General features: G+C 40.8%; 1 long non-coding RNA gene across 1 annotated transcript; it reads left to right on the top strand.

Annotated features, from left to right (window-relative positions):
- The first annotated feature begins 9,173 nt into the window (after positions 1-9,173).
- On the top strand, positions 9,174-13,618 carry LOC133745615 (uncharacterized). The gene is made up of 2 exons (XR_009863682.1): positions 9,174-10,808; positions 10,906-13,618. It is a non-coding gene; the product is annotated as an uncharacterized LOC133745615 (long non-coding RNA).
- The last annotated feature ends 2,982 nt before the right edge of the window (positions 13,619-16,600 follow it).

The raw sequence follows: 16,600 nt of genomic DNA, 5'->3' as shown, positions 1-16,600 counted from the left end.
GGGATTTTGATGAGGTGATAAAGATATGGGGACCTCTGAAGATGTGGGTTCCTGTGAAGATCTGGTTTCAATTAGCCAATAGTAACTTTTGCTATAAATTGAAGTTTCAACTTCTTCTCTCCTCGCACTTCATACCTTTTCTTCTTGTTTTCAATCCAAAGTCAGTAAGAGGACCACCGTACTTTGATCCTTGCCTTAATTTGCCATCACCAATTCGTATACAATCAACTTACAACACTAGACCTACGGAGATTGAAGATATGGGGATTTTTGATGAGGTGATAAAGATATGGGGACCTCTTGAAGATGTGGGTTCTTGTGAAGAAAATGGCTCCGGTTTCAATTAGCCAATAGTACCGTAACCAACTTTTGCTATGAATTGAAGTTTCAGCTTCTTCTCTCCTCGCACTTCATACATTTTCTTCTTGTTGTTTCTACAGCAGCTTCTCTCTAATTCTGATCTCTCCAAATTTTCCATCATGAGCAACAACAACGATCCTGGGCATCGGGAAACAAAAACAAAAACTGGTTCGAGGGGATAAGTTCTGCCACCCCGCCTTCTGAGTTGCTTATCCCCCTCGAACCAGTTTTTATTTTTGTTTCCGGATGCCCATGGATCGTTGCTGTTGCTCATGATGGAAAATTTGGAAAAATCAGAATTAGAGAGAAGCTGCCCACAACCAAAACCGGGTCCGTATGGAAAAGAACCTGGACATACTGGTCTAATTGACCAGAAACCAAACACCAATCATCCTCCTCCTTCTCAAGGCTCAAACTCATCGGGCAAAACTTTCCGCTGGAGGGAAAATGATGTTGCAGAGCGGCAAGCAAATAGTGTTTTTCTTTTTCTTCTGTTTGTTTACTGTTATCTCCTGAATTTATGTTTTTTTTGGATAATGAAATACTTCCATTAAAGAGGCAAAGCCCCAAAGAGCCCGAAATAGCCCAAACAGTGAAACTTACAAGAATGAAAAGGAGACTCATACTGCACTCCAGACAAGAGCAGTAGAAGAGTCGAAAGCAAACTAATAGAGAAAACACAAAAAGAAAAAACTGCCAAAACCAATTGCAGTTCATATCTCCTCAACATGGGGGCAAGGGAGGCCATCGTTTCGGAGCACCATTGTAAGGGAAGGTGGTGGCTGATCAGCCCACCCACCGACCGATAGGCAAGCGAAGCTGCTATGTGAGCTGCTTTGTTCGCTTCACGGGGAACCCAGTCCCAACTGATTTCATCAAAGAAGGTACTTCTCCTCCTGATTTCTTTGATTATTGGAAAGATTCTCCAATTTTTGCATTTGAGTGGTGATGATATTTCTGTTAAAATCCCCTGAGAGTCACTCTCCATTATTACTCGTTTCAGATTCATCTCAATTGCCATATTGACACCCAAAAGAGCAGCCTGTGCCTCTGCAATCTCCACAGATCCATAAGTACCCGATCTTGAAGCTGCAGTAACAAGAGAGGCCATATGGTTCCGAATAACTACACCCAATCCACCAGCAAAAGGAGGTTTCCACGCCGCGTCCACATTGACTTTCACAAAAAGGGGAGGGGGCGGAGACCAACAAATTGGGTCTGGATTGTTGGCAGAGTGAGGATGTGGAGGTTTTTTGTTGGCCTCCCAATACTCAAAGGCCAGATTCACACCGGAATTTAAAGTGAGCACAGGAGATAGTTGCTTTTGCTGATAGACAAAAAGGCAGCGTGATTTCCAAATCGCCCAGCAGATGCAGCTGATTAAGGTAAGAGCTCTTTTTCTCTGCACAGAGCTAGTAAGTTTCTTTGAAATGAGTTGTAGCCAATTATCCACAGTTGTGAAGTTCTGTTTGTCAATTCTAATTCCAAGGGGAGAGCCAAACCAAACTGCCTCAACCCATGGACATAGGAATAGGATATGCTCAAAGGATTCCTCAAAGCTCTCACAAATTGGGCAAACAGGAGTTTGAGCTAGCTTCCTTCTGTATAGGTTCAACATTGATGGAGCTGCTCCGTTAAAAACCTTCCAAAAAAAGCATTTGATTTTTGGGAGAGTGTCAAAACTCCATATTTGCTTCCATCCCTTAGAATTAATCACGTGAGAAGAGCTAGAATTGGAAGAATGGGGTCTTAATAGGCTTGTGTGTAATCTGTGATAACCAGATTTCACAGAATAGATACCATTTTTGTTCCATGGCCAAACAATTCGGTCAGCACCCTCATGCTCACCAATTGGGATTGCCAGGATTTTTGGGACCTCCTGTGGGTGGATGAGATGTGATATCTGATCTAAATTCCAAGAGCGATTTTCCCAATCAATTAAAGAGCTGACCATCCTAGGAGCATCCGGGGGGATAGGATTTAAGATACAGATTTTATCCTGAAAAGGGGGAGGGAACCATCTATCCTCCCAAATGTTTATCGAGTAGCCATTGATGACTTGCCAGCACGAGCCATTAACAATTAGATCTCTAGCTTCAATCAAACTAGACCACCCCCAAGAAGCTCGATGACCTTTAACAGCTTGAAGAAAGGTACCATTTGGGAAGTATCTAGCTTTCATGACCTGAGCCCAAAGAGAAGTAGGATCTTGCTGTAAACGCCAACATTGCTTGGCCAAGAGGGCAATATTGAACTGCTGCAGATCCCTAAAGCCCATCCCACCATCTGATTTAGGCAATCCCAAGTAGTCCCAACTCTTCCAATGCAACTTGAAACCTCTATCAGTAGATCCCCACCAGAAATTACCCAAAGCAGAGTTAACCACCTCGCAAATCCCTTTTGGGAATTTAAAACAAGACATAGGAAAAGCAGGGATTGCCAAGGCCACCGATTTGATTAGAATCTCCCTTCCTGCCATTGACAGCGATTTCTGTTTCCAGCCCTCAATTTTACTTACAATTCTCTCCTTGATATAAACCAAAGCCTCTTTTTTAGATCGACCCCATATAGTAGGTAAACTGTAATACCCGAAAAATTCAAATTAATGTCCGATGACATTTTGGAAATGATTTCGTAGGCGTGGGCACGAATACGAAGCTTGAAGGAGTTGTGGAATTAGTTCGAACGATTTTATTTCGAAAACGAACGTTATTTAGGGGGTCTTGAAAAGTGACTTCTTATACGTACAGAATTTGGGAAAACTTTCTTCATGAAAGTTGTAGAGCTCGTCGATACGATCTCGTGCATATGTGGAACGCAATATTCGGAGTTCGTATGAATAAGTTATGAATATTTGAAAATTGGGAATTTTCTATAAATATCAACAAAATGTTGACTTTTTTCATTAAGGACGAAACTTTTCTGTTTTTGCGGAATAGTCCCCCGGATTCTCTCTCTCTCTCGATCGAAACCCTCAGACCCGGCGGGTCGTGTTCGACCCGACCCGGCTGGTTCTCTCCCCTCCGGCCTCCTCCAGCCCCGGACCCGGACTCCTCCGTGATCGCCGCTCCACGCCCAGCCGTCCCCTCCCATCGCTTCGCCCAGACGCTGCTCCAAAAGCTGGATCGAAGCCACCCAGACTCTTGATTCGGACCCGGCCGGAAAACCACTTTTCCGGCGTTGCATGGGCCGATCGTTCCCATTTTTGTGATCTCCTCCTCATGCTGATCATCCCCATGTAAGCCTTTCATCACGATTTTGTGTATAGAACGCTAGATCATGGTTTGACTTTTTCGACGTCCCTGATTTAATCTGAAATCTGATCGGACGCACAGGATTAATCCGACTTCCAAGCTTGATCTAGGACGATCTAGGCCAAACCAGACTTAGCTCCAGGTATGGAAGTCGACCACCCTTTCATTTTGAACCAGTTTGTAGTTGGTCACTTTGCCATCTGAGGTGGTTGACCGGCGTTGACCGCCGCGTTGACCGCCCACTGACCACCGCTTGTGGCGGCGCATCAGACCATATTTCGAGTTTTCATTATCTGGGCGATGATCTATGCATCCATACGAGCGTTTTGATATATTACAAGGTTATGTTAGAAAAAGTTGGTAAATAGTGGATTTACGTTTTTACGTTACTATTTACGGTTTTTACGTTTTATCTTCGGTTTACGATCTACGAAGATCAGACCATCGGTTTTACTTCAAATTTTAATATGTTGATCGTATGACTGTCCCGGTGACTTTGTGAGGTCACGGGCGAAGATCCGACCGTTGGATCTTCGTATATTTGAGAAATAGTGATTCGGAAGGCGATTCGTGAGAATCCGACCGTCGGATTTTCATATAATTTTGTGGAGATGTTAGTAAGGGCGATTCAGGAAGATCTGACCGTTGGATCTTCGTGATAATTTTGGAGGATGATCCTAAGGGCGATCCGTGAGGATCCGACCGTTGGATCATCATATAAATTTGATCTGACCGTTGGATCATCATTAAATTAGAATCCGACCGTTGGATTTCTGTATATGTGTGGTCTATGAATGATTTCTAAGTTAAGATCGTGTTTGACTAGGTGGTTGATGGATTGATTGGTGAACGATTTCGGATCGTTGTTTTTGAGCTGTTAAGAAGACGCAGCGGGAATTTAGAGGTGAGTAAACCTCACGTGGTTCATATTACGAACCGAATAAATTTAATTACCTTATTTTGTCGTAATTGCGTGAAAATATTTATGAAATAAATATTTGTTTTAAAATCATATGGACTTGATCAACCACGGTCCATGGGGATGTAAAATGATTTTTATTATACAAAATGAATTTCACGATTTTCTTGTGTGAACTATAGTTGGTATTAGTGGTCATTCCTGAGTGGGTGATTACGTATATATATATTTACGTGATTATATGTGGAATGGTGTGACATTGAAGAGTGTGGAAATTGGGATGATTAAAATACTATGAATTGAAATTTGACTTATCATATTTATATGTGATGATCATGATTGATGAGTTCTTGTTAATATTCATGATTTACATTGGAGTATGTATAGAGTTGGAGAATGTAGGATTCTGAGGACGAGGTGTCCGAAGTTTGACGGTTATGGATAACCGGAGTGTTTGTGTACTGAGGACGGGGATGTCCAAAGTGCGACGGTTTATTATTAACCGAAGTTGTGTACTGAGGACGGGGATGTCCAAAGTGCGACGGTTTATTATTAACCGAAGTATATGGTGCTGAGGACGGGGATGTCCAAAGCGCGACGGTTATAGTGTTAACCGAAGTATTTTGCCGTTGCTTGACCCTAGGCCAAGGTGTCAGAGGTAACGAGGCAGTTAGAGCTCTAACGTGTTATTGGGATGGACCAGAGTGGTGTTATGTGGGTTGGGTGTTTACAGGACCAGTGTGGTGTATTGTGATTTGAGGATTGTGAAAATGTATTCCTTGTGGTTTCCATGAGTGGGTTGATGTCTCTTTGCAGACGTAATACTGTTGAATTTTACTTGAATTGTAATTTAATAAATCAACAGTTCTTTCTTGTTTACTCATACTGGCTGTAAAAAGCTTACCGGGTTTTGTGTTGTTGCAACTCCCGGTACACTATTCAAATTGTGTAGCGGGTAATCCTACAGGACAGGAGAACCAGGACGGTGATCGTGCGGTTAGAGCAATGGTTATAGTTTTACAGCAATTGTAATAGTGAGGCGAGTTAAGCTCATTTGAGCCTTACAATTTGATTTGGTGGGAGTGTGCTGTAATAAATAACTTGAGGATTTGGGTTATTGTAAATTTGAGAGTTGTGAAGTGTGGTTGTTTGTGAGAAAAAAATTCAGGATGTTAGTTGTAATTTGTTATTATTCATGTTTCGGATTTGAATTGATTATTCAAAATTCGGGGCGTGACAGTTTGGTATCAGAGCGTAAGGTACATATTTGGTGATAATCAGTACCTCCCGAGTGATGGCCCGTCTGCAGCGGATCCCCATCATATACTCTTCGGTACTGGTAAAATCATTGGGTATGTCTTAGTATGGGGTCTAGACAACGTGCAAGTCCGTAGGACGGTAGAGTTGTCTACTAAGTTCGTATTAGAATAAGTTTAGTTTCCGCGAGTTGTGATCTTCGAGGAATAGGAACCTCTGGATTTAACTCTGATGAGTCGGTGAGGTAGAGGTCGAGTCTGATGTAGGGACAGGATCTTTCTATGGAGACAGTTGAGGATGAGGTGGAGGCATTAGAGGTTGAGTTGCCTAGTCTACCTGTAGTTGATGTGATGGATGTTATTCTTGGGTTGAAATGGTGAAAGAGATTGAGACCCTAGGAATAGTTGAAAAGAGAATTGATCTCACCAACTCAAGATGATAGGAGTGTGAGAGATTATGAGACAGAATTCTCAAGACTATATTGGTGTACGAGTGTAGTGATGTAATTTGGGAGATACTTATGTTACCTTTAATAAGGGTAGTATGTTAAGTGATCATGGCATAGGTTGACTTTGTAAGTGAAGTGGTGGAGTTTGTGTAGCTTCTTTGAGTTATAACCTTTGAGGAATGGGAACCTTTGGATTAAACTCTGGTGGAGTTATTGAGGATGGTTTCCACGAAAAACAGTATCCTTATGTGCATTGTAGTCGTTGGTTGTTGGGGTCATGGTGTTTGACCAATGCTTGTATCTAAAGTCGTTACGAGTATTTGACTAGTAGTTGTGATACTTTCCATTAGTTGGATATGCAGATGTTTTGAGTTGAAGAATACTTAGCAGTTATTGGTTGCTTAGTGATGGAATTGTGTTATAATGGAGCATTCATTCATGCACAGTTGTTTGGTGTTTAGGATAGCTACTATATATTAGCTAAATGTCGGGGTGTGGTTTGAGGTCTGCGGAGGGTATTGGAAATTATTGTGGAGTGCTGCTTCACTGACTATTGTTGAGTAGTAATGCATAATTCGTTGTTACTATGATGGATTTTGTGTATGGTTGACTTATGGAAAGATTGATATGACCTCGTGATAGGATTGACTGTGAAGAGACATTGTGTTGATGTATGAGCTTAGGTAATAACGTTGTTTTCAACTCTAGGAGTGCTAGGGTTGTATAACTAATTTATGAGGCCAGATACTGTTGTGAGGACAGATTATGGATTATGACGTGGTTAGTGTGAAGTGCTATAATCACAGAATTTTGACCACTAGATGTTGACTTACCACCAAATGAGCAGTGAGGTGATTCGTGGGTGAGATACTGAGTGTTGTACCAGTATCGATTAGTGGATGCTAAGATGGTACATATTGCTTGTTGAAGCAATTGATAGATGGAATGATCGAGATTTTTTTTAGAGTTGTAAGTGTAACTCTAAAGATGTGGGTTTTTCCTAGCTAACTCAGGAAGTGTTTAGCTTTATTAATCCCTAATTCTAGCGACGAAATTATTGTGTTTGGTTTGACTCAGAGGATACTAGCTTGACCTCTGTGTGACTTAATTGATTGCTAGGTTTTGAATGATTGTTTGTGATAAATCATTTTAAAAGATGTGTGCAGCAGAGTTCTCGATGGTTTTGAAAAGAGTATTGGGTGACCAAGGTTCGATCCTTGGTGTTGTTGTTGGTTAAACAAAAAGAAAAGAAAACATGCACACCATCTTATTGATTTTACATTACAAAAAAAAAAAAAAAAAGAGGAAAACGAGGACTATGCTATACTAAGCCTAGTCAGCAGCTCCGGATGGATTGAGGCTGAGCTCAAGAGAAACGTTTGAGCCACTGTGGTAACCGCCTGAGCCACCAGAATAGTAACCAAAAGCGCTACCTTCCTCGGAAGTAGCCTTCAGGTTACCAAAGACGTCCTCGCCGTGCACGGGGAACAGAGGAAGAGTTTGAACCTCCTGGTGATCTCCTCCTCGTTGTTGCAGGGATGTTTGTCCTCCTGTTGTGCCAAAAGAGTTGTACTAGTATTAGTGTTGAAGTGTGAGGAAGAATATGAAACAGAATTTAAATCAAGAAATCCTTCATTACCAGTAGAATAGGTGGAACCAAAGTTGAGATCAATGGATCTACCATCATCAGTAGAACTAGTGGACCCAAAATTGATGTCAATGGATCCACCAGCTGGCCCAAAATTGATGTCGATGGATCCACCAGCACCAGTAGAACCAGTGGACCCAAAATTGAGATCAATGGATCTACCAGTACCAAGAGAACTAGTTCTCATGGGCACTGGAGCAGCCTGATTACACCTATTCATCTGCTTCTCTCGAGCCCTGACGTTCTGGAACCAAAAGTAAATGTTCTTACCCTCAACATACCCATACTGGTTCAGCTGGAGACAGATCTCGTGAATCTGCTCTGTAGTTGGGCACTTAAATCCCTTGACGTAGTAAAGATCCTTGAGGATTCTTATTTGTTCTGGAGTAGGAATCCACCTGGTACGGCTTCGCCAGAAATCCATGTTGGCACTACTTCCAGCTGCTTGGGTGTTTCCTCCCTCCTCTGTTGGTTGCTGTTGTTGTGGTTCCATTTGTTGCGGGGTTTGGAGCTCCATTAGTTGCAGAGTTCGTGGCTCTTGGGTCATGGGGTGAGAGGATGTGGAAATCGAGGAATACATGGTTTAGTGTTTGAGGGAGATTTTGTTAGAAGGATTGGAGTTGTTGAACTGGTGATTGGAGATCTGAGATTCTCAGAGGAAAGATGAGATCGAATCTTCAAATGGAAGAAAAGATCTGAGAAAGAAGGATTGAAGATTTGGAGGAAAAGATTGAAGATCTGAGAGTAAAAAAAAAAAAAAAAAAAACTGGGGATTTGAGAAGAGAAAGGCTGAAGAGTTGAGAGAGAAAGACTTGAGCCCGGAAGAAAATTTCTTTTCTTTTGGAGTGAACAGTTTTTCTCCAGAATGCACCTATTTATAGAACAAGGTGAGCAGATCTCCACCGTTGGATGAACGATCTCAGAATTTGAATCCACGCGTTGGATTAAAGTCGCCCCGAAACCCGGAAAAGCTGTTGGCGCGTGTTGAGCGTGTAAGGGGACAGGCCGAACCTCGAGACGCTGTGGCAGACAGCTTTAGCCGAAAGTGATTTGCTTTCCGTAAATCACGGAAGAGACGTGTCGTGGCACGTGGAGTGTACCGACAGTTTGTTGTTATTCTATCGCTTATGATAGAATAAATAAAAGAAGTTGCATGGATAGTAACGAGAGCAGCTGGTGCTCTAGTGGTTGAAGAGCAAGGCTCTTGTACAAGAGGTCAGAGGTTCGAACCTTGCCTCTCGTTTATTTTTATTATGTTCGCTTATGACATAATAAATATAACACCTGAGCATATATTAATGAAGGCAGCTCTTGCTTCAGTGGTTGGGAGCAAAACCTTCGTGTTCGAGGTCGGGAGTTCGAACCTTACCTCTTACAAATATTTTTGGATCTCGTATATACTTGTTATACGGACGTATATACGGTATGTACGGTATACATACGTATATACGGCCTGTACGGTATGCATACGTATATACAGTTGTACAGTATGCATACGTATATACGGTCTGTACGGTATACATACGTATATACGGTATGTACAATTTCATACCGTAGCCGAGCTGGAAATAGTAAGCCCAATTGTTCGGCCCGATTTGTAGGCCAAAATAGTAAGCCCAATTGTTCGGCCGATTGGTAGGCCCAAATAGTAAGCCCAATTGTTCGGCCCGAATGGTAGGCCCAAATGTTAAACCCAAATTGGTTCGGGCCGGTTTAAATGTGGATGGTTCGATTTCTTCGGCCCAATTGGTCAGCCTTAATGCTTAGCCCAAGGATTGAGCAAGCCCAAGTCATCATCACTAGGTGACATGTTTTATTGGCGTGCTTTTGAGAATGATTTGTTTTGAGTGATGCTAATTGAGTAGCGAAACGCTTTGTGGGAGTGTTTATTGTGGTTGTATGCCAGTACAGGATGACGATCAGTGTGAAAACAACAATATGTGCAATGCCACGTGGTGATTTGAGTGTGGGTTGCTTGAAGCAATTGTTGTGTTGTAATTTTGAGAAATGATGCGGTGAAGGAATGTCATGTTGATGACTTAAGTGGGAATGAGGATTTCATTTGTGAATTCTGGTTTTGTGAATTTACATCGTGATGAAAGGATTTAGTGGCCATAGGAATGTATTTTTATACGAAGGGCTGTGGCTTTGTGGATTACTACAGTTTTGGGAAGGATGGAGATTCGATGGTTAGGTCAACCTTAATCAAGAGGAATTGACTTACGCTTAAATTTCGGGACGAAATTTCTTTAAGGAGGGTAGATTGTAATACCCGAAAAATTCAAATTAATGTCCGATGACATTTTGGAAATGATTTCGTAGGCGTGGGCACGAATACGAAGCTTGAAGGAGTTGTGGAATTAGTTCGAACGATTTTATTTCGAAAACGAACGTTATTTAGGGGGTCTTGAAAAGTGACTTCTTATACGTACAGAATTTGGGAAAACTTTCTTCATGAAAGTTGTAGAGCTCGTCGATACGATCTCGTGCATATGTGGAACGCAATATTCGGAGTTCGTATGAATAAGTTATGAATATTTGAAAATTGGGAATTTTCTATAAATATCAACAAAATGTTGACTTTTTTCATTAAGGACGAAACTTTTCTGTTTTTGCGGAATAGTCCCCCGGATTCTCTCTCTCTCTCGATCGAAACCCTCAGACCCGGCGGGTCGTGTTCGACCCGACCCGGCTGGTTCTCTCCCCTCCGGCCTCCTCCAGCCCCGGACCCGGACTCCTCCGTGATCGCCGCTCCACGCCCAGCCGTCCCCTCCCATCGCTTCGCCCAGACGCTGCTCCAAAAGCTGGATCGAAGCCACCCAGACTCTTGATTCGGACCCGGCCGGAAAACCACTTTTCCGGCGTTGCATGGGCCGATCGTTCCCATTTTTGTGATCTCCTCCTCATGCTGATCATCCCCATGTAAGCCTTTCATCACGATTTTGTGTATAGAACGCTAGATCATGGTTTGACTTTTTCGACGTCCCTGATTTAATCTGAAATCTGATCGGACGCACAGGATTAATCCGACTTCCAAGCTTGATCTAGGACGATCTAGGCCAAACCAGACTTAGCTCCAGGTATGGAAGTCGACCACCCTTTCATTTTGAACCAGTTTGTAGTTGGTCACTTTGCCATCTGAGGTGGTTGACCGGCGTTGACCGCCGCGTTGACCGCCCACTGACCACCGCTTGTGGCGGCGCATCAGACCATATTTCGAGTTTTCATTATCTGGGCGATGATCTATGCATCCATACGAGCGTTTTGATATATTACAAGGTTATGTTAGAAAAAGTTGGTAAATAGTGGATTTACGTTTTTACGTTACTATTTACGGTTTTTACGTTTTATCTTCGGTTTACGATCTACGAAGATCAGACCATCGGTTTTACTTCAAATTTTAATATGTTGATCGTATGACTGTCCCGGTGACTTTGTGAGGTCACGGGCGAAGATCCGACCGTTGGATCTTCGTATATTTGAGAAATAGTGATTCGGAAGGCGATTCGTGAGAATCCGACCGTCGGATTTTCATATAATTTTGTGGAGATGTTAGTAAGGGCGATTCAGGAAGATCTGACCGTTGGATCTTCGTGATAATTTTGGAGGATGATCCTAAGGGCGATCCGTGAGGATCCGACCGTTGGATCATCATATAAATTTGATCTGACCGTTGGATCATCATTAAATTAGAATCCGACCGTTGGATTTCTGTATATGTGTGGTCTATGAATGATTTCTAAGTTAAGATCGTGTTTGACTAGGTGGTTGATGGATTGATTGGTGAACGATTTCGGATCGTTGTTTTTGAGCTGTTAAGAAGACGCAGCGGGAATTTAGAGGTGAGTAAACCTCACGTGGTTCATATTACGAACCGAATAAATTTAATTACCTTATTTTGTCGTAATTGCGTGAAAATATTTATGAAATAAATATTTGTTTTAAAATCATATGGACTTGATCAACCACGGTCCATGGGGATGTAAAATGATTTTTATTATACAAAATGAATTTCACGATTTTCTTGTGTGAACTATAGTTGGTATTAGTGGTCATTCCTGAGTGGGTGATTACGTATATATATATTTACGTGATTATATGTGGAATGGTGTGACATTGAAGAGTGTGGAAATTGGGATGATTAAAATACTATGAATTGAAATTTGACTTATCATATTTATATGTGATGATCATGATTGATGAGTTCTTGTTAATATTCATGATTTACATTGGAGTATGTATAGAGTTGGAGAATGTAGGATTCTGAGGACGAGGTGTCCGAAGTTTGACGGTTATGGATAACCGGAGTGTTTGTGTACTGAGGACGGGGATGTCCAAAGTGCGACGGTTTATTATTAACCGAAGTTGTGTACTGAGGACGGGGATGTCCAAAGTGCGACGGTTTATTATTAACCGAAGTATATGGTGCTGAGGACGGGGATGTCCAAAGCGCGACGGTTATAGTGTTAACCGAAGTATTTTGCCGTTGCTTGACCCTAGGCCAAGGTGTCAGAGGTAACGAGGCAGTTAGAGCTCTAACGTGTTATTGGGATGGACCAGAGTGGTGTTATGTGGGTTGGGTGTTTACAGGACCAGTGTGGTGTATTGTGATTTGAGGATTGTGAAAATGTATTCCTTGTGGTTTCCATGAGTGGGTTGATGTCTCTTTGCAGACGTAATACTGTTGAATTTTACTTGAATTGTAATTTAATAAATCAACAGTTCTTTCTTGTTTACTCATACTGGCTGTAAAAAGCTTACCGGGTTTTGTGTTGTTGCAACTCCCGGTACACTATTCAAATTGTGTAGCGGGTAATCCTACAGGACAGGAGAACCAGGACGGTGATCGTGCGGTTAGAGCAATGGTTATAGTTTTACAGCAATTGTAATAGTGAGGCGAGTTAAGCTCATTTGAGCCTTACAATTTGATTTGGTGGGAGTGTGCTGTAATAAATAACTTGAGGATTTGGGTTATTGTAAATTTGAGAGTTGTGAAGTGTGGTTGTTTGTGAGAAAAAAATTCAGGATGTTAGTTGTAATTTGTTATTATTCATGTTTCGGATTTGAATTGATTATTCAAAATTCGGGGCGTGACATAAACCTAGGTACCTCCCTGGGTTATCCACCACTACCATACCTAGTAATTCACACATCAGCCGCTGCATTTGACAGGGGGTATTCGGAGAGAAGAAAATACTTGATTTTTCGTTGTTGATCAGTTGGCCTGAGGCCAAGCAGTACTCCTTGAAAATCAGGCTAAGCTGCCAGCAATTTTGAAGGGTTGCCTTAAGGAAAAACAAAGCATCATCTGCAAAGAAAAGATGGGAGAGGACCGGGAAACTTCTGCTAAGGTGAATACCAAGGAGGGATCCATCCGTTACTGCTCTAGTTAATCTGAGGGATAGTACCTCGCTGACCAATAGGAACACGTATGGTGATAGAGGGTCTCCCTGCCTTAGACCTCTGCAAGGATAAAAGAAATTCCCTGGGTTCCCATTAAGAACAATTGAGAACGATACAGTAGTGACACAAGACATAATGAGGTTCACCCATACTCTACTAAAGCCAAAATTCAGTAAAGCATCTTCCAAGAAATCCCAATCCACTCAGTAAAGCATTATTATGTTAGTTACGAGTTGTTGTTGTTGTTTTAAATTCTAAGTTGTAATTTTCTGTTAATCAAGAGGATCCTTTATGTTTATGCATATATTGTTCTTTTTTTAACCCTCTCATTCTCTTATTTTTCTATTCAAAATTAAATCATTAACTATTGATCCACTAGAACACTGAAAATATAAACTACCCGAGGAATATGGGAGATTGTGGGAACCGACTTGCATAGATACACTTGATTGCTTGTGTAATTAACATTATTATCCCTACTTTTTTCATTTGTAAAAATATTACGGTACAAACTTGTTGCGGGATCCACCATGATTAATACTGAACAAACAAACTACCCGAGGAATTTGGGAGATTTTGGGAACTGACTTGCATGACTTGTAATTAACATTACTATCCTTCCTTTTTTCATTTGCAAAAATAATGCGGTACAAACTTGTTGAGGGATGACTAACCAATCTGTAAACGAGGTCACTCAACTTTGTTGGTTAAATTGATTAAAGAGACTGGTGAGGTAGGTCCACGAAGAAAAGGGCTCTGGTTTTCGATCCTCTAAAACTTCATGTAGCTTATGGGAGCATGATGGCGGAAAAGGTGGAATTAGAGAGATGACCATTCCTACACTGGACCTACAGTAATCTTATCGTCTCTGATCATTCCTGGAGTCTTAAATCCGAGAGATATAAATTTGCTGCTTTGATACATCCAAAGCTATCCTTTTGTCTTTCAAATTGAATGGTTCAATAACCAAATTATAAACCATAACAACAACGAAGATGAGCAAAATGTAACTGAATTGAGGAAACCTCCTAGAGTGGTATAAGAGTTGAGAAGAAAAGACAAGGTCCATAAATCAAAAAGGGATAAATGGTGCAACAACCATACAAAAATAGTCTATACAGTGCTGCTCAAGAACCCACAGTAGTTGTACACATTTTGGTTCGGCAAGAAACTACATTGACAAAGTGTAAATACACAAAATCCAGTGTTATGTAGCACTCCGACCTTGTTTTGATGATAAGGTTTTTTTAGCAGTATAAGCCAGCAGTATTATAGCACTATGTGTAATCACGAGTTCACGACAGCCTTCGTAAATCTCCTTACTCAAGTGTGATGCCAAGCACTATGTGTAATCATTTTTTTTTTTTTTTTGGACAGATGAGCTATAACACAGAAAATAGTGGCTTCTTTAAAATTTAGAAAGATGAGAATGTCATTACACTCCACCTTGAGCTATGCTCCTCCCTCCGGCTTCATATGCCGCAAGATCAACTTGATTCCCTTTCTAGTCAGTTGCCTGATTAAACAATATAATCTCTTTAGATCAAAGGTATAAGTACATCAATTCAAATGTTTTGAGAGCCATTACAAATTCCAATATGCTTATGCAACATTAACGTAATAATGTAAACAGAAGCCAATATATGATAATTTCATAAGCTAGTCTTCATATTAATTCAAAAGTAGGTTATGTTTTATGGAGTTGTCTGCAATGAATCAAAACAATTGTAGACCAAGAGACGCCGTCAGGTTAGCCGTGAGATTGATAAATATTTTGATATAATATTTTGATCAAGTTCCTTGATTTGATATAATATTTTGATCTAATGCCGTGTCATATTAGATTCTATAATTTTCATATCGAATATAATAGTTTATGCCATGGATTTGATTTAAGTTGTTCCAATTTTGTTGTGTTAGTCATGGGGTACGGTTGATTGATTTTGATGAAAGCATTTAGCTTTATGAAAACTATGGTCATGTTAGTCATGGGTTTGTTTGGAACAGGTTTCGTTGCATAAGAGTGTGTTTTTGTATGATTATGGTGGCTGTTTATCTGATGAACACTCTATTCAGGGTTTTGTTTCGGATTGATTGAACAAATAGTGTTTTTGGTAGTCAACAAGTTTTGTCTAATGTCTAGACCTTATAATTATCTATGAGCTTTTGGTTTCAGAAGGAAGGTTATCTTTCAGATCTCTGTGTTTTGTTTAGCATATGTCTGTGTTTTGGTTTAACCAGGCTGTTTATCTATTAAATTTATAGGGCTGCTTCAACTGTGCTGTCGAAGAGACACGCTGATGGTTCATTGCCAATTGAAGATTTCCACATAGTACTTGAAGATCAGAGTGGGAAGAAAGTACAAATGGGATCGGAGACTGATCAGCTGTATGATTTAATTAGGTTTCAGTAATTTTTGTTCTCAAGTTAGAAATATTTATGGGAAATTAAGGGGATGCAATCCCATTTTGAGTTTGAAGTACGGGGCAATCATGATGGGCCTGATGCTTCATACCAATGCAAAGCAACTGATTAAAGCACAAAATTACCAAGATGCATTGGAAATGCTCAGCATGGAGGAGGTTCGTTGCTGGTGCCTTTTTGCAACTTATAGTTCCGTTCATATGAAATTTGCATGTTACATGGCTTGTCCATGCTTGTTACAGCAACTTATGTCCCTAATCTCAGTGGTTAATTTGTATCTTCTTCCTTTTTTTCATTCTTGTAGGAGGCTTTATCTCTATGCAATCCAAAGGTTATTGAGGTGAGTGAGTTACTTTATTGAAGACATTGTATTACTATGAAGTACATGTGGCCCTGTAACTTTGACAGTTAAACCATATCAATCTTCCTTTCATTTTCTTAGATTAATTTCAATATGAGTGTACAACAATAGCCAATCTGATGTTGCAACTGACATTGCAAATTCTCTTGCTCCAGTGCTTGATAATCAAAATGGTCAAGTCGGAGGTCCTTCAACGTCTAGTAATGCATCAGAGTGTGATGCAGAAATGGAAAGCGAACTTGCTGAAGAAAATGCAGTAGTGCGTGATGCAGAAATGAAAAGCGAATTTGCTGCAGAACTAGCACAAGGAGATGCTTTCACTGACTATGACATTGAAGTTGCTAGAGAAGGTGAAGCCATAAGTGATTACTAGGCTCTACTGAATTCAGCAGGAACAAAGTAAATATCACTTTGCCAATAAGAATTGCGTCTTTAACAACCATGCATGTACATATATAATAGACAGTAGGTCATGGATCTAGTTATGGTGATGGTGTTCCAGATGATCAATGTCTTTGATCCGGCA

This window comes from Rosa rugosa, chromosome 4 (assembly GCF_958449725.1).
Source record: "Rosa rugosa chromosome 4, drRosRugo1.1, whole genome shotgun sequence".
NCBI lineage: Eukaryota > Viridiplantae > Streptophyta > Magnoliopsida > Rosales > Rosaceae > Rosa > Rosa rugosa.
This window is presented reverse-complemented; position numbering and strand designations above follow the sequence as displayed.